This window comes from Phalaenopsis equestris, unplaced genomic scaffold (genome assembly GCF_001263595.1).
Source record: "Phalaenopsis equestris unplaced genomic scaffold, ASM126359v1 Scaffold000359, whole genome shotgun sequence".
In the NCBI taxonomy this organism is placed as follows: domain Eukaryota; kingdom Viridiplantae; phylum Streptophyta; class Magnoliopsida; order Asparagales; family Orchidaceae; genus Phalaenopsis; species Phalaenopsis equestris.
The window spans coordinates 568,933-589,141 of NW_018164801.1; the positions used below are offsets into that span (position 1 = coordinate 568,933).

Consider the following 20,209-nt stretch of genomic DNA (forward strand, 5'->3'; position numbering starts at 1 on the left):
GTAGACAGCCACCAACTGAACCCGGTTCAGCCCTATCCAACCAACACTTTAATAACGACCTTTCCCCTAACTTTGAAACCCTCAAATTTCATGATTTATATATCTTTAAGGCCTTCCACTCCATTTCTTTTCCATCTCTCTCTCTCTCTCTCTCTCTCTCTCTCTCTCTCTTATATATATTAAATGAAATGAATACCGGAGGCTATTAGATGGCTATTAGATGACCCTGGCCATCCATAGTTGTGCTAAATATTCGAGTACCACACCCCATATAAGGGAGGATTTGAACCCGTGACTTGAGCGGACTTACAACCTTCAGAGAGACTGCTCTACCTGTGCACGCGCGCACACACATAGAGCATTTTACTTATGAATGAAAATGTGGATTTACCTATTAAAAAGTGATAATTAGTGTGAGTTTTTATGTGATACGGAACTATTGAGGCTATGCATGTAAATATGAAAGTTTTGGTGTGAGATAGGTAAATCCTTAAGAATTAAGTGCTGTGAGTGTAAATGCCCCAAATTAAAATCATGCCTTATTATGAAAAATTTAATCTAGACTTTGCATAGAAAAAAAAATTGTGTTTACATACATACCACCCAATTCCTATGTATTTACATATCAAACAACTAAATTTTATTTTTTGCATGCACAACACCCATATCTTTCATTTCATATAAAAAATGCCACTATTTTAACTTTTAAGAAGTGAAATACACATTTTCATGTATAGATATGATGAAGTGTAAAAATTGAAGTTTAAGTGTTATATAGCCAAATAAATAGGAAGATTTACATACATACAACGCAATTCCTTTGTATTTATATATCCAACACTTCAAAATTCAAGTTTTACATGTCTCGCCTTACCTATGGATGAAAAAGTGAATTTCATTCTTTTTAAGTTAAAAATGATGATATTTTTTTTATGTTATAGTTGCATAAATGTAACAAGAAAAATTTAGAAGTTCGATATGTAAATACACAAAAATTGGGTGGGTATGTATGTAAATGTCCAAAAAAAATTGAAAAGAGTTGAATCACAAAAAATGTACTCTTAACTTCAGCAATGGCAGTTAAAGCTCACAACCACAAGACTAGAGATATTCCAATAATTTAAAGCATGCAATATTTTATTTAGTTGTTCATATCTCAATAAATTATTGCACTTTGTCAAACTTGTGGATCAATGATTGAGGATTTTCGGCTCCACGATGACTTGGGCATGAATGGATGAAATAATATGTAATATTGTGATTAAATTTGCTAAAAAATTTAAAAAAAAGATTCTGGAATACCACCAAACTTTGAGTCAACATCAATGTGTCAAGATATGCTGTCGAAGCACCGTCAATTTTGTTGAACATCACCTATCAATGAACAAAGCCTTAATTAGGTTTAGCACAATAATATTTTTAGAAAAAATTTGGATCTTAGCGGATCATAAATTTGGTGGCCGTTTTCTTAATGAATGCAATATAAGAAAATGATTGATTAATTATGAACATATCTCAAAGTAAACTCAACGGCTTTAAAATTTATTTTGATTGCCTAACTTTAAGGCAGAAATATATGAATGATTGGTAAAAGCATGAGCAAAATAAGTGAGATGTTAAATAAATCATAACAGCAAACCTTCAGGAGAATTGTGCTGCTGCTACTGTGAGAAATTAAAAAAAAGGAACAATTTCTTCTACAAATACATTGCTAAAAATATTGAAATTATGACGGCTATTTTTCAAAAACATCAAAATCAAAACATAGAGATAATTACATGCAGAGCACTTTGCTATTTAAAAACCAAACATCCAGGTGATTTTTAAACTACCAAACAGTTGTTTTTACACGTGCCACAATTAAATCATTCAAAATTTAATAAAAAATGAAACCTATGAGTTAGGATTTTATCGTAAATTTTGATATTTGAGTGTGAATGTGAAAAATGGATGAAAGCCGGTGCTAGATCTGTAAATAGAGATTGTTTCAAGTGTTATGTATAATGCATGTAACCGTCCTATTTTAAAAATTAAAATAACATACAAGGCCTGTGAAAATTTTGGCATAATTTTCTCTTCAATTAGGAGATCCAAGTTCGAATCAGACTCTCATCACCAACTCTTTATTTTATTGCGAATAAATCTAAACCTTCCAAAAATAAATAAAGCAACCAAAATAATTCGAAAGGAAAAAAAATATTAGAAAAAAAAAAACAGTTCGCAAGAGTTGTGCAAGTGGAAAGATATGAGAAAGACATGAGAAAGGCACTGACGTGTGTATAACCCGTGCTTTAATTGAGCGCTGTTCATATGACTAACGTATACCTTCAGAGTAGACTGATGGGGACAACACAACGGCTGATGTTTTTCCAATATCTACAAGAGTTTATAAATAAATAATAGTAATAATAATAATAATTAATAAAGAAAATATCTTGTAAAATGAAGATTTAGAGGTGTGGTCCCCACATAACCCAGGCTGAATGATGCTGCCGACATTGTAAAGAATGTGGCTCTTGTGGTGAAATAGCTGTAACAGTTAATAGGAACATTTCAGCGTATCGATTGATGGTCATATGATTCCAATCTGTAGGTACATGAGATCCTGTTCTACAGAAAGGTTTTACATGTGTGAGACAGAGAATCAAAATGGAATGAAAGAAGTAAATTTTCTTTTAAAAAAAAATGTATATTAAATTTATTTTAAAAGTAATGGATTAAAAAATTTGACTGTTAGTGGCTGCTGATAAATTTTTGTAAGATTTATTTACATACAACTCAGATTCATAACCATTTGCAGATCAAACATCATAAATTCAATTTTTACATATATATTATCTTATTTATATATGTGTACATCAAATATGCGCCTGCATGAATATCAAAAAAAACCAATGGATAAAAAATACAAAAGAATACAGCTAAGGAGAGCCCACAGATGAATAACAAGGGCCCACAAAAGGGAGGCTAAGAGCCCATGAGCGGAAGACTGAAGGTTCATGGACGGAAGACTAAGCGCAGCACCAAAAGACTTATACTAATGGAATACTGAAAAATCTGTTTGACCAGGTACAAACCCCTTAAGTAGGGGTTGAAGGCCGACCGTTCGAAAGTCTTCCGAACCAAAGACTAAAGTCTATCGAACGGAGCGGAGGCAACGACCTGTCCCTAGTCATAACCAGACTCAAGGGAAGAATGCAACATCCCCAACAATCTCACAGGCGCCCAAGAGATCCTAATCCTGAGCCAAGAGCTAGTCACCACAAAACCACATGGAGCATCTCTAAAAAAATCACCTCGTCGAGGAGTAAGCTACTCGCGGATAACAGTGACTCACCATCTACCCGATAGTCTAGCCATACTCTAGCGACAGAAGTTCCTTATACAAGAATGAATAATTACCAACCAGACTAGTATGACCGAACGATAAAGACTTAGCTGATCGACAAAGACCAAGCCAACAAAATCAAGTATCATAGACCCGAAAAACATCAAGGGCCTACCGACAATCCTGATTCAGCACAGTCGGATGAATAAGTTAACCGACCGAGTTACAGGGTGGCTGAACCGAAGGCTTGTATATGTACAATACCTAAAACATCCCGCAACACCCCCATTCAAGCAATTATATATATTGTACCCTCATCTTCTATAAATAGGAGGATTGTTTCCTCAAAAAGACAAATCAAGAATTAAAATCATTCTCCATTATTTCTCCCTCTCTCCCTCCCTCCCTCCCTCTTACGTCTTATGTGTTATTCCTTGAGTGTGATTTACGAACAGAGAATAATTCAACAATATGAAATGGTGTATTTCATTTCTTAAAAAGTTAAAATAATGGCATTTTTTATGTGATATGATGATTTGGGTGGTATGAATGATTTGGGTGGTACAAATGTAAAAACTAAGGTTTAAATGCTAGATATGTAAATATAAGTAGTTAAATGCCCCTAAATTTAGATTACTACTAGCAAATATCATTGTACTGGACTTCAAATACCAATTATAAAATAATATAAACATGATTTACTTGAGAAATAGCTGGGATTAGCCATTTTGATTGCAAATTTATATCACATACCAAAAATATTTATCATGCAAGTTTTCTCAAATTATAACAGCATATTTATAGATAATATAGATAATAATCTTAAATTTCTTCATGGAATGTAAACATGATTTTTGTCAAAATTAAAATAAGGTATAAATAAAATAAAACATTATCAAAGTAGAAATCAAAAGGCAATGATACTAATAATGACGCCAATTAATCAATTCGTTTACTTTGACTAGTCATTCATTTAAGTCAACGCTGTTGATTTCTAATATTAAATTGCTGATAAATACTGAGAACAGACTTGCATTTAAAACATAGTAATAAAGCTGAAATTTATGATAACTAGTATATATTATATATGTTTTCATGCAAATGTTGTGATATAATTTAATGAGCATTTAAGGATATGTTGACCTCGTTATCACTATTCAATACTGTGATATTTGAATGTGCTAAGATTTGACCTAATCAACTTGGTTTGAGATCCAAAAAAAAGGGGAGTAATTGCATGTGGAATAACCAACTGTGCATACTATAAAGGCTATTCTGAGCTGCCCAAACAGCATAAAATAGCTCCCAAGAAAATCCTCTAAAATTTTCATCTCTTCCCTCAGGTGATCTCAAAAGAGGTCATTCATGGCCTTGAGACCCTCACTTGGCCACTTAAATTTTGACTTCTGTAACCATTTGGCATCAATTGTAACGAAAATGATAGACAACGGGTGCAATGTTATACATATATGGTTAAAATGCCTCGAACAAAATCAGAATCATATGAACGTCGCTCATTGGCAAACTAACAATGCAGATGCATACAGATTATTAAAAGTATTTTAGGACACTCATATTGCCCGGATTGTCACGATGAAGATTCACAAAATTTGCTCTCATTTGGGGAGTTTTTGGTATGATACTTTTAAGAGGACTTAAGTTAGACTTAACTTAAATCCAACCAAAAACAATAACTAGGTTAGATAAATCCGCGGTTAGTTATATCCATTTTTGCTTGTTCGTTTCTTAAATCTACTTAATAGTTAAATTTAATGAATTTAGCACAGGAAAAAATATTTCAAATATATTTATGCTAAACACCTCAAACAAATTTAACTGGAATTAACCTTAATTGAACCAAAGAATATTTTGAATTTAATGATATTTAGATTTAATAAATCCTAGATTTACTAAATCCTATTTAACTTGAATCCTCAATGCAGCCAAACAACCCCTTGAGGTGACGACATAAAATAATGAGGGAGAAAATTCAAATAAAGAGCCAATTAATTCCTTTTTATCTAATCAAATTTAAATAAAAAGAAGTCTAAATCTTATCCAATGCATCCCGTAAATCTTAGTTATCGTGGCTTTATAATCATTCCATATTACCCATCTTGCTTTGCCAATTTAATCGCTATTAAAAAAAATTACATTTTGATTTCACCTCAAGCAATTCTCAGTGTCGCTCAAACTCGATGTTCTCTCAATCTCATCATCTACTCCTTCTAGCCCTGCCAACCAACTACATACATATCTTCATCTCCTTCCCGCACGCCCGTCAACCTCTTGCCCTACTCCTTCGCCGTAGACAACCTCAACCCAACCACCAGAGGCCGAATCAACTCCTTCTAAGATGGCCAAAATTTTAAATATTTAAATAATATAATAATTAAATAATGATAATATATATATATATATATATATATATATATACAAATAAAAAAAAACACAAAAAACTAGCAAGATAATATCATTAAATTTATAATTGAAATATATATATGGATAAAAATGTAAAAATTTAGAAATATGTAAGGAGTGGTGTTGAGAAATGGGCAAACTTATAAATTAAGGGTGGGGGCACTCACATTAACGTAGTTCTGCCTCTATCAACCACGCTATCTTTCTCTTTCTCACAGCTCAACCGCTTTAAGAGACTCTTGTATGCTCCCTAACCCACAACTTCCTCCTTTACTTCCTTCCCAATGCTTCATGCAATACTGCATAAATCGGGCTTGAAATGCCTGAATTGCAAATAAAATCATTTGAACACCACTTGTTCTTAAAAGGCGATTGCATCACGCATTTAGAACGTTGAAATTATTAGAAAAATGCCCTCACAATTGATCCAATTGAATTTAACGAACACAAAGGATAATGGAAACCACATCACGTAAATCAAAACAGAAATGCCTCAACTGCTGTAAAAAATGCCCAAACATCATACATTCCTAAAACTGATTATGCTAACGCGTTTGAACGTCAAAAGTTTCCAAGAGAGCGTTCACAATATCTAAATCGGTATGCAATGAAAAAAAGATAAAAAAATTTATCCAAAATTTCGTAAATATCACAAAATGAACTACATGGATGCTTCCACAAAGTCAAAATCATTAAGAAAGGACCCTTGTTATTGATTCGATCAAATATGATCAAGATCAATGGATACTGGAAGTGACATTGCGTAAATCAGGTTTGGAATGTTTGGATCACAATCGAAATAGCTCAAATATTGTCTTATTTACAAAATGAATTACACCGACACAACTGAAATGTTAAAAACTCCCATAAATAAATTGTACTCAATTTTTTCTTCACCTTAAAAAACAAATTCTATAAGCTATATTCAAATATGCGAAATTGAATCTTAGCATGTCTAACACAATAAATGCTCGATAAATCCGCTAACACAATAAATGCTCGAACATTGGGTCAGAAAATCCAACAAAAACTAAAAGATGAGAAATTGAAGTTTGCTCTATTTTGAGGAACTTGCAAAAATTATAAAAATTCAAACTCCTCACTTTGAAGCTTGAATTCAAGCCATCATCATATTTTATGCTCGATCACAAAAGAGTCGCCTTGCTTGTGGGTTAAAATCATAAGTTCCACGTATTAATTCCAGTTCTCCTTGTTCCTAAGACTAGAGTAGACAACCCTTAAGACTGAATAAATTCCTATATGATAAGCTTAAGATGATAAGAGATCAAATTTAAATATATATAAAGTCATCAAGTGGCATGAATCCGGATGAGTTCATCGAGTGACTCCAAACAATGGAACGGGTCTTTGAGTACAAGAATGTTTCTACTGACACAAGGATCCAAATAGTGGTTATCAAGTTAAGGAATAATGTTACATTATGGTGAGAGAATTTGAAGCGTCTATTGCAAATATAAGGAAAAGTACAAAAATCACTGTTTGGTCTAAAACATATTTTCGAGACTTCAAAATTTACAATAGCAAGATCTCCCAGTAGAAGAGTACACTATTGAGTTCGAGTAGCTTCTATTGAAGTATGATCTAGCAAAACTCGAGGAGAATATCATAGTTCAATATCTTAGGAGATTGAGACTGTCCATTGAAAAAGTTGTACGATTACAACCTTATTAGGCATTACAAAATATTCAGACCTTAGCCCTAAAGGTGTAAAGACAACACAAACAATATCAGGTCCACAACAAACTTCAAAAGAATTCAGCTGTCGAATTGGACAATAAGAGTGATAGGAAATATAGCGAAGAACAATTCTCAAATTTACCGGGGCTTAGAATCAATTAAAAACTAAATTACACCGCAGAATAACAGGACCACACTAATTAAAGAAAATCGTAACAAAATAAATAGAAAGTACAATCAAAGGAACTAGAAAAGCACAAGAGAATTTTACGTGGAAAAACCCGAGAACGGGAAAAAACACGGAGCCACACCTATAAAATTCAAAAGGTTTTACAAACAACTCACACAAGTTTTCTCTCAACACACAGAAAACTTGTAAAACTCGCTCCACAATCTTCCCTCTCAGATCCAATGCAAAATCACGTTGAATCACTGCATCAACACGCGTCACCTTCACCGAGATGCTTGTCAAAGAATTCAAAAGAAAGAAACTCAAAGCGCCGCAAAAACTGCTCAAAATCGGGATTAAAAAAAAATCTCAAAAGAAAACTGCCCAGGGTGCTTAGGCGCCGGGACTTAGGAGCCAAGGCGCCAAGCCCTCTGTTCTGCACCCAATAATGGGCGCCTAGACGCCAATAGGCGTCGATCTCTCGGGAATAAGAGCAACGCTTGCTCTTATGGAGCGCTTAAGCGCCCATGACTGGCGCCAATCTTAAAACCGCTTGGAATGATATGGCTCCACACACACCGTAAACAATGTCCCACCAAGCACCGGTCCTTTGTAACTGCATCTCCATCTGAATAGTCTTTATAGACATGTATTGTGGTCACATTCTATTGTGTGGCTCACTCCCGATCTCAACCTTCATGAAACCCAACTGAAGGCAAGCATTGCTTCAGTTTCTCAATAATCACAACCTTCATCAACATATCCGCATGATCTGAGTTGTATGTATCTTCTCCCGAAACAACTGCCCATCTTCAAGAAGAGAGCGAATGAAATGATGCCTCAGCTGGCATGAAAAACAACATTCTTAGCAAGATGAATCGTACTCATACTTTCACTGTAAAGTTTTCTAATTCCCTGCTCCTTGCCCAATTCTACAATAAAGTTTTGTAGCCAAATCATTTCATTGCTAGTCTCAGTGATAACAATATATTCGACCTCAGTAGTTAAGAAGTGCAACGATCTTCTGCAATCTGGAAACACAACTCATTGTTGTGTTCCCCAATATAAAGATATACCCCGTTGTACTTCTCCTACTATCCACATCTCCTACCAGATCTGAATATCTGAATCCCTATAGACTAATCCCTACATTTTTATAACAAAGTACCCTATTGATTGTTCTTCTCAAATGTCTTAGAATCCACTTTACCACCTCCTACTGATATTTGTCTGGATTGCTAATGTATCTACTGACCATTATCACTGTATATGCAATATCTGGTCTCGTACAAATCATCACATACATCAGACTTCTAACTGTTGAAGCATACGGAGTTCTCTCCGTCTGCGCTTGCTCTGCTTCAGAGATAGACGATAACTCCTTAAAAAGTTTGAAGTGACTACCTGAGAGTATTATCAAGTTTCGCCTCAATCATGTTGAACCTTTATAGGATCTTCTCAACGTACTCTGTCTGAGACAACTTAAGTGTTGTTGTACTCCTGTCCCTGCTGATTTCATCCTGAGGATCTTCTTGGTTGGACCTAAATCCTGCATCTCGAACTCACTTGATAACTGATTCTTCAAGTTCTTACTTTTTTCTATTCCTGCTCCTGCAAATAGCATGTCATCCACGTATAAAAGAAGTAAAATATAACAATTACTGAAATATTTAATAAAACAACAGTGGTTTGTCTGACACTTCATGTACTTATTGTCTGACATGAATCTGTCAAACCTTCTGTACCATTGTCTTGGGGCTTACTTCAATCTGCAGACCAAACATTCTTTGTTTGGAACCATGTAACCATGTGGTTGCACCATGTATAGTTCTTCCTCCAAATCTCCATGTAAGAAAATTGTTTTTACATCCATCAATTTCAGATGTAGATCTTTGTATGCTACCAAACTCAGCACAACCCTGACAGTCGTCACTTCGCCCTAGTCATTATGGATTGACAATAGATTTTAACAAATCATTTGACCAGAATGATGAGTAAATGAAACACAGAAGGAAAATCATTACATTAAAAAATTAAAAACAGATTAAAATCATTTTCACATTCTCACACTGTCATACATCCTACCACATCACCACTGGGAGGAAGATTTATGTATAATCCACTCCTTCCTTCTGATTGAAACATTTCACAACAAATCTTGTCTTGTAGCGTTGCTACCATCTGACTCCTCTTTTAGCTTGTAAACCAACTTGTGTAGTGTTTTTTTGTCATTTGGTAGTACCGTTAAATCCCAAGTCTGATTTGACTCCAAAGATTGCATTTCTTCATCCATGGCTAGCTCCCACTCCTTTGAATCTTCAAATTGGGTGGCCTCCTCAAAGCACTCTGGTTCACCACTATCAGTTAGCAATGAATAGTGTAAAGAAGGAAAACATCTTTGTATTGATTGTTTCACTCTATTGGATCTCCTCACTTCTGTAGCAGGCGACTGGGAAACTTCCAGTGCTCCTTCCAGTTGAGCACTTGTTCTTTCTCTATCTTACTGATCACCAGTATCATATATCTCCATATATCTGGATTCTTCAGAAGAAGCTGATAGAATATCATAAGTTCTAATCTTGTCTTTATATATCTCCATTTTGTTGAATGTGACGTCTCTGCTCCTAATGAATTTTTTATTCTGATAATCCAAGAACTTGTACCTCGAGTCATATCCAATAAAGGTGTGCATGACAGATTTCGAGTCAAGCATGCTTCTAGACCCTGCATCAATATGCACATATGCAGAACACCCAAAAATTTTTAAGTGAGATAAACATACATTTTTGTCACTCCATGCTTTTTCAGGTAATCTTTCCTTCAAAGGTACTGATGGACTACGGTTTATCAGATAAACTGCAGAGTTAACTGCTTCATCCTAGTACCGTTTTGGCAAGTCTGCATACTTCATACAGCCTCACACTACTAGCACGCTCTATGATTGTTTTGTTCATGCGCTCAGTCACATCATTCTCTGCGGCGTCCTTGGGACATTGAACTCATGTCTGACCCCCTCTGTAGCACAGAAATTCCTGAACTTCTGATCACAACACTCGCTCCCATTATCTAATTTGAGACACTTCAGCTTCAAGTCTGTCTCATTTTTTATCATAGTCTTCCAGTTTTTAAAGACTTCACATACATCAGATTTTTGTTTTAAGAAATAAACTCATACATTTCTCGTGTGATCATCAATGAACGTGAAAACATAGTGAGAACCTTCAATGGATTGAACTGGAATAGTACCTCATACATCAATATGCACTAACTACAGTTTTTTTTATTTCACCACTGACCCGCTCTTAGAGAAAGAAACGTCTTCTGCTTGTCCTATATACAGTCTTCACAAAAATCCAAATCTTAAAGCTTATTCTTTGAAAATAGAGATTTCATACCTTTCTCATTCATATTAACAAACCTACGATGCCACAAACCTGCATCTACCTTGGTTCCAATCCATCAATAAAATAAGTAATTTCACTCATCAAATAAATGGTGCATTCAATTTTGCCTCAAGCCATCACTAATGCCCCATGAACTTCTACCACAAATCACCTATGAAAGTAGCAACAAGTCCTGACTTTATCAGCTGGCTCACACAGATAAAATTTTTATTTAAACTTAGAACATGTCTAACTTCTGTAAGTTTCCAGATTATTCCATTAGGCAACTTCATATCAACATCACACATTCTTACTATATTGTAGACCTTGTTATCTCCCAAATAATTTTTTCCTAGATCGCTCTGACCTCTTTATTCGAGCAAGCATGAAACGAAGCTCCTAAATCCATTATCCATGATTCAGTACTGTCTATGAAAAACACCATGAAGTCATTTTGGATTTCACCTATAGAGACATTAGTAGAAAGACTACTTTTTTGTCCTCCACCACCAACTTTCCTTGGAGTTTTACAGTCCTTGTAAGATCCTTTCTTACCGCAGTTTTAGCATTCTCCTTTGCTTTACTTGGGCTTTCCTTTCTTGGACTTGGATCTCCCCCTACATATACTCCTGCCCAGATTCTTTACTATGTTATCAACAGTCCACGAAGAACTTGAAAATTCACCATTCACAACTTTTCTGCAAACCTCTTCATTCAACATCAAACCCATGATATCATCGAAGTTCAACTTCGAAGTCCCTGAAGAATTACTCACCGACGTTACCAAGCCATCCCAGCTTTCCAATAATAAAGATAGTATCACCAGTGCTTTGACCTCATCATTAAACTTGATCCCCACATAGCACAACTAGGTAGGCCTTAAAAGACTTGGGCATATTGCATAAAAAATGATCTTAATCTATTAGAATTAAATGAAAATATGACACTCAGTGTGATGCAATGGAGAAAAAGGATTCATGTAGCTGACCTTGCTTAGTGGGATAAAAGCTTGTTGTTGTTGTCGTCGTCGTCGTCTTTTGTTAGTTTTCTTATGTAGTTGCATGGGATTAGAGGCTCACATTCTTGTGCAAATCGTTTGAAATGGGAGAAGGGTGACTAAGCTAAAATTCACATGAAACAAATTTTATATTTATAATATTAGCTATAACATATTTATATTCCAAATAGTTTCTAACTTCTCCACTTTGAACCTTACTTTTTCGTTCATTACTCCTACTCGAATCGAACCCCGCTTTGATACCAGTTGATAATAAATATCGTGAAGAACACTTCCTAGAGCTTAGTATCAATTAGAAATTAAATCACATCGTGGAAAAACAGGATAACACCAATTCGAGAAAATCATAACAAAATAAATAGAAAGCACAATCAAAACAACTAGAAAAATACACGAGAATTTTATGTAAAAAAACTAGAGAATGGAGAAAAATCACAGAGCCACACCACCATAAATTCTACTTGGAAATTTATAAGAGTTTACAAAGAACTTACATAAACTTTCTCTCCACAAACAAGAAAAATTTATAGGACTTGCTCCACAATCTTCTCTCTCCGATTGGACGCAAAATACCATTGAATCTCTGAAATTCACCTCCTCAATACTCCTCACCTTCACAGGGATGCTCATCGAAGAATTCAAAAGAAATAAACTCAAAGCACCATAAAAAAATGCACAAAGTCGGGACTAAAAAGAAAACTACCCCGGACTTAGGCACCCAAACTTGGTCACCTAGGCTCCATGTCTTCTGTTCGGCGCCCAATATACCAACACCTAGGCGTCGGTCTCTCGAGAATAAGAGCAGCGCCCACTCTTATGGAGCACTTAAGTGCCCATGGGCGCCAACCTTAAAAATGCTTGGAATGTTTTGACTCCACACAAACCGTAACAAAGAGTACACCTAATGGAGCACCTGAGCCGACCACACCAGAGGAGAAACTAATTAAGAGTAAATAAAAAGATGGAGACTGCAAGAACTCCCAAATAAGTCCCAGCTACAAAGTGTTTAAAGTGTCCTGATTTTGGGCAAATTACATTAAATTGTCCAAAAAGAAGAATAATATATTTCCCTTAACATTGAGTCGTTGAATAAATGAATAATGAAAAAGAAAAAAAATGAATGCATTAAAGAGTATTATAAGTTTGCAATCGATGAGAGAAATATGTTAGTGATCCAAGCTGATCTTATGAGCAAAACTCCAGAAACACTAAAATTGGTTGTCTTAGAAGGTAATGAGTCCGAGGAACTAATATCGTAAACGGGTTAGCCCTTATCAAAGAAATTGTCAGTATCCTAACTGACTATTTATTACCTCATTGGTGGCTACCACCGATGGTGATCCAACATGTTATCGAATTTATTTCAAAGTCAATTTCTCCAAATAGACTTATCTAACAAATGCGCTCAGTCAAGTCTGATAACTATGAGAAGCAGGTTATAAATTCAATAACTCGAGGTTTAATTCATGAGAATGCCTGTCTATGTGCAATTCCTACTTTGGTTATGCAAAAAAGAATAATTATTTGTTCTATCAAGACATACTTTAGAATGACCTATTTATTTTAGAGTTGTATGGAATAGACGTGAACATATAGTTTGTAGTGGGACTGCCTCAAACATAGCAAGGCAACAACTTTATTATAGTAGTGGTATATCAATTTCGGAAGCCTAGAGAGAAGAAGAAGCATCTCCTAGCAGGGGAGAATAATGAAGAATTGTTTCGCAAAAAGTACAAGATCAATGATTCCACAATCCCGACTGTATTAATTCTGAAATATTGCAGAATCGCTCCCACGATCGCAGGTTACAGACTGGGAAGCGTCGACTACCAAATTCTAGATTTTTTCCCTTTTTTTCTTATTTCTCTATTTTCAATTAGTTTATTTTTTATGATATAATTATTTATATCTTGTTATTTCTTATTTTTTCAGACTTTTGATTTTGTATATATGTTTTTGAGATTGTATGTCTAATTTTTACCCTAAAAAGTGTTGCATCATTTTCCTTTTGCAAGTCATGTGTTTGGAGCTTATGCAGGAACATGTGACGCACGAACCTCCTCGATATTCATACCACGTCATTTTATGATTGTCCTTGTTGTTTTTAGCCTAAATAGATACCATCCACGTCAATCCCCGTCCAAACATCATCAAACTCGTACATTATCATTCCCTTGTCACTTTAAAGCGGCCTCTCCGCTAAATCACCTTCTAACACCTTTAAGGAACCCTAAAATTGTATCATTTGATAAAGTATAATGGAAGCATTTACCGATTTCCAAAGAAGGAGAGGATCTAGTATCTTAACTAATGAAGGCCAACAGTGGTAATACGACAAAGCATATCCAAAAGTTAAGAGAAGAGTGGAAACCCAAGCACCTAAAAACATGCACAAGTTTGTCAATTAAGGGAACAAAATAATTGATTTTCTTAGAGCATAAAGAAAAGATGGAGATTATATTCACTTGAATGAAAACACGTTGGGATGGAGGAGAAAATGAATTTGGGTTAAATTTTCAAAGATAGGAACACATAATCGGGCTTCTGTCGAGAAAAGATTATGCATTTAAATATTAAATACAATGGAGGAATTAGCATTACAGAAAGAAACGTATTTTCCGACGGCCAAATTCCATTGGTTATGATGAAAAACACTGTCTTTTTTTACTGTTTATGATGGTCTATTAACGACTTTATGCTCGTAGGTAAAACACTTATCGGTAATTTTCAAACTAAAGAATATTTCGACAACATAAAATTAATAAAGTATAACAGACAATTTAATATATATTTTGTAGTTTTTGCTGATTGGTAAAGCTGCATAAAGCTTAGAAACCGAAATTGAGTTAAAAATTAGTAAGTGAGTGACGTTTATAGTCACAATGCCAGATACATGTTATGTTTGATCCGACAACAATTCTAATGATATGGTTCTTCATAAATGTATGAAGAGTTTGAAATAAAAAGGTATTCCTTCTTCTATGATCACAAGATATAGAACCCATTATCAAAAAATATGAACTTTCATTTTGAACAAATACACCAATGTTGATTTATAAAGCTGAGAGTTTTGATTTGAGTTGGATAACCGATAACTTGGAGAAGATTCTTTTTTCAAAAAAGCTTGATTCATGACAAAAGGCAAGATCAATGGCGGATCTTATATATTAACATTTAAAAAAATCCTTGTTGTTGACAAGTTTTGATTTAAATCATATTAACTCATTTTTAAGATATACTTAAGGAAATTGTAGGTAATCGTTTAATATTTTATCATCACTAATACAATTACTTCTAATAATTTCAAATTAAATAACTATATCTAAAAATATTGTCAAGTTATTGCACCAATTCTCTTGATCGATACACAGCTTAAATTCCAATCAAATATGATGAAAATCCCCAGAAAATCATACGACTGCCAACTATTGAATAAATTCCAAACCTTAGAAAATGGGAATAACAACTTAGTACTTCGGGAAAAAAAAAATGCCTTAGAACTTTGGAACATTCCTGTTGCTTCTCAAGCAATGCAATTGGATGATTTTTAAAATTATTGGTTAGTGAGAAGTGGAAGTTACCTCTCCAGCTAAAGCACATAAAATTCCTTCTTCTCTGCAAGTACAATTACACAATCCAAACTAAAAATGCTTTCGGCTTAAATGATCTAAAGACTAAATCCCCATGAATATCACCCACGCTCAAAAGTCAAGTTGTTTTATTGGATTAACTTGCAAATCTTAGAGGAAGCTCTCTTGAACTCTATGGAGATCATTCTCTTAGGAGAATTATTAAGAATGTACTTATTTTCTTTCAACCGATTAAAATAAATTATCTTAATTCTTTTTCAAAAAGAAATTTAGAATATGTGACGTTCCTGAATATGTATCTCTTCTCATCTTAAGTTGAATTTCTTGCAGTTGCCTATAACATATCGTCCATAAAAGAGATTTTTTCCTGAACCTTGAAACGAGAAAGTCAAGGCTAATCCTAAAGTTGTAAAAAATATAATGGCTTGGTTCCTTGAACCTTCTATTAAGCTGTGAACGTTATCATTGATTGATTCCTTGAGCCAGACAATAAGAAACTTGATGAAGGTTTGTACTTAACCAATCAAGAGGCAGGGATTAATGGAGGAATTCCCTGGAAAGTCGTTGTCAAATGCGAATAATATTAGTTGAGAAGTAATTCAACTATAAATCTTGGTGTCATTTTGGTTGCTCAATTCCATACTCTGCCCACTCTTTGCTATTAAATTTGCATTACTTGTGATTAGTATGTTTTCAAATTAGCTATGCTCCCATAAGCTTCCAGAGCCATGTTTAAAATCCCGATTAACTTTAAAATTCCCAAGATGTTCCCCATCTTAGCTGTGCCTACAGCTAAAAAATGTTGGCAGCAAGGTTATACTTAAGGCTCCACAAATAATACGGCATAACTAAAGGGTAATAAAATTAGAGAGGATCTAACTCATGGGCCATAGTTAGTCTCATTGCTTTTATGTATCATTGTAGACTTAAGAGCAAGAAGAAAGTGTCAACTTGCAGGAATTGTAAAAACAGAAGCAGGTAGAGAATACTGCAGTATTTTTTAAGTAATAAACTGTATATATATAACTTGAGCTAGTACAATCGAAGTGTATATAGTTGAGATTGAGGGAATACACTTTGTGATAAACAGGTGAGATTAAGGGAGGTTGTTTCTGCTAATATTTCTTGAGATCTTTGACAACTGCAATGTCATGTGCAGGTTGCTATGTAGGTTGTTGTGATGTCCTCTCACACTTAGGTTTGGAGGGCGGATTCGGAGTTGTCATGCAGTTTGCAAAATGTGGATATAGAGAAACGCTTGATTGGAATGCCAGCGGTTTGATCTTCTGTAGCCAAGTGATAGAGATTTTCAGTGTTTGAAAAGCAATGTGATCTTTGATAAAGTGGAAGTCAATCTTAATATGTTTTGTGTGAGCGCTAAAATTTGGGTTATTGGCGATGGCAATAGTAGACATGTTGTCACAAAACAACGGAGTTGGATGTGTTAGAGTGATATTATGGTGTTGAAGAAGATGTCTTGGCATAAATTATGAAGTTGTTGTAGCTAGCACCATGTACTCGGCCTCTGTCGAGTATCTTGCAATCAGTATTATGTTTCTAAATTTTCTAGAGGATTGGGGAGGAGCCAAGAAAGATATAAACTTAGTGGTGGATATGTGAGCAGCATTGTCACTAGCCCAATCGAAATCGGAGTAGGTGTGGCGTAGTGTGAGGTCCCTTGGGGATTGGAATGCCATAATTGGAGGTGCACTTGAAATGTCGCGGCATGGGTTTGAGGAACTGAATGTGTTTTTTTATGGAATTCTACATTTGTTGATAAATTGGTTGCGACAAGAGCAAAATTTGGCCTAGTGAGAGTGATTTATTGAAAAGAGCCTGATGGGAGCAGTGGGGAGTTTGGGTGAAATAGTTGTGGAGGCTGGTTTGCACTCCAACATGCTTTACGTTTTGAGAAGCTCGTAGAGGTATGGAGTTTGGTGACGAAAATAAATTGTTGAGGGCCCAAACTCTTTCGTGTTGAAGTGGCCGACTGTGAAGATTTTGGATAAGAGTCTTAATAAAGAAAAAATCATTTTTTGTGAAGATAATATCATATGTGTAAATGAGGAGGTTGATTTACATGATAAGAGAAGGATCGGCTACATTGAGGGTAAACCACTGATGTTTGATGTATTCAGAGAAAGTAGAATACTCATGTCTTGGTATATATTTAAGCCCGTAGAGAGCCTTTCTAAGTAGACAAACATAGTTTGGGTGTTGTGCATCGATGAATCTTAGGGTTGATGAACGTAGACAGTGCCTTCTAAGGTGTCACGTAGGGATGTGTTGGATACGTCTACTTGAAATACCAACTAATTGTGGTGGAGTACAACTATCGGTAGAGCTCTCATTGTTGGCATTTTTGCAGCCAGATTAAAGATTTTATCATAGTTGATGTCATGTATCCTTGAGCAACTATGAGAGCTTTGTGGCGTGCAATGGAGCCATCTAAGTGGAGTTTGGTTTTAAATGTCCATTCTCGTCTCAGAATAGTAAGGTTTTATTGGGGTGGAACAAGGCCTCAAGTGCCTTCTTGTTGTAGAGCCACAAAATTCTGAGAAATTTCAGAGAAATATCTTGTCTCCAAATGGAGTGCTTCATAGTTTGAGCAAAACAAGTCGGATTAGGTTGCGTGATGAGGTTATGAGTAAGATTGAAGGTATGTTTAGGTTTCAGTGTTACTATTTGGGATCTTATGATTGTATGATGTTGGGTAGGGGGAGGGAAGGACAAGCTGTTGATTGGGTCGGTATTGGATATAATTGGGAGTGAGGATTGTGTGGAGGGGTGTGTGATGAGCGGTGATTGTGCTGGTTGAGTGGTAGATGAGGTAGTACATAACAGTAGCTGTTTTGGATGTGAGAGAATAGGATCATAGGATGCTGGGAGTAGGAGTAGCTGTGCATTCTTTCCCCTTTATTTTCACCAAATTGTTGATTGGGGTAAACACTTCAATCAAAGTTGATTAAAATGCAATCCAATAATCATGAGTTTGAAAGCACCTAAGCAAAAATAAGACTATGTACATTAATTCATCTTGAGAGCAACCATTGATGGAAAGACATCTCATGTAAAAGGTACATACATTCAGTACTCCAACTGAATACATCGCACTCTTATAAGATGAATCGCTTTTGTGATTAATAATAATTCATAAAGAACACAGCATCGCAAAGAGAAACAATTAGCAGTTATAAACAAAAGAAAACTCTACATATCATGCTAAAATTAAGATCTCCGACAATAATAGATAAGAAACGGCACAATCTATAGATTAAGATACTACAGCTAGTTCCACTCCTCTCCTTTCACAATAGCATGAGCTCTATCACACAATCCTGAAATCAAAAAATTCCAGAGTTCTCCGAACTCAACATAAGAATAAATCCATGGGGGACAGGGAGATGAGCCTTGTGAGTGAAAAACTGCGACGATTAGCTTATAACGAAAATGATGACCAACCAGCGCTGAGAACTTACGGGATAAATGGCGGATTCGTGATCGAGAAACAAGCCAGAGGAAGAGGACGATGACCTTCGGCGTGAGCAGGGTGCTTCGAGATTACGGAACGGAGTGGCGAAATATAGGTGGTGCGGTTAGGTGATATTATGTGTATTTACCTTCATTTGTGTAATATTTGTGTGCTATTAGACTACATCATATCTCAATACAAGCAAAATATCAATGTGTTTGTTTTGTGACTTGTTGGTATAACAATTTCTCTGAAGGTCGTAAATTTTCTAAAATCACGAGTTCGAATCCTCTCATATATAGAATGTGATACTAGAATATTAATACACCTAGGAATGGTCGGAGCTCGTCTAATAGCCTTCGATCATTCCTTTTAAAAAATATATATTATTTTAATAATATTTTAATATACAAATAACATACACATAAATAGCATTTATTTTTAAATAAAGTAATAGTAATAAAAATATTGATGGAATTTATAAATTAGGTTGATTTATAACTAAATATAAAAAAGGAGTTATTCAATAAATAAACATATATATGTTAACCCTCTAATTATTCATGTATAAAATTTGTGTATGGACAACTTCAAAAATAAAATAAAATAAAAATAAAAACGCATATTTGATTGTTTATATTCGCTGAAAATTGGAGTAAATTTGAAGATGAATTTATTTTTTTGACAAATAAAAACAAATCACATGCTACTTTCCTTTTTCTTAAACACATTAATTTTCTTTAAACAAAAAGAAATTTTTTTAAATTAAATATTAAATAAGATTGCAATTAAATTCATAATACTATAATAATAACGTTGCCATAAATAATCACAACACATAAAAGAGTATATTATAAAGATATTTTTTTTGGGGAAATTTACATAAATACCACTAAGTATAGCCTAATTTTCATATTTATCGTCTAAGCTCTTCAATTTGCAGTCATGCCATCTAAAACACCATAAAAAAAATAAATTTGTCGCTATCGACCGAGTCGGAAGTCTTCCTATCTTCGTTTAAGGGAGTCAAATTGGGTTATGGGTCGAGTTATAGTCTAACTTGAAACTAACTCGTTTTGAAAATACTTAATCCAACCCAACCCGAATATTAAACTATTTAAAAAGTCCAA

The 20,209-nt window shown here is 34.7% G+C and overlaps 1 long non-coding RNA gene across 3 annotated transcripts; it reads right to left on the bottom strand.

Annotated features, from left to right (window-relative positions):
• Nucleotides 1-202: 202 nt before the first annotated feature.
• On the bottom strand, nt 203-19,195 carry LOC110026240. Of its 3 annotated transcripts, XR_002294182.1 has the most exons (6): nt 18,894-19,195; nt 5,917-6,072; nt 2,470-2,605; nt 2,274-2,376; nt 1,303-1,374; nt 203-391 (listed from the first exon to the last, which is right to left on the bottom strand). It is a non-coding gene; the product is annotated as an uncharacterized LOC110026240 (long non-coding RNA). The 3 variants fall into 3 exon arrangements; XR_002294181.1 differs by lacking the exon at nt 203-391 and having other exon boundaries at nt 1,009-1,374; nt 19,087-19,195; XR_002294180.1 differs by lacking the exon at nt 203-391 and having other exon boundaries at nt 1,009-1,374.
• Nucleotides 19,196-20,209: the final 1,014 nt, after the last annotated feature.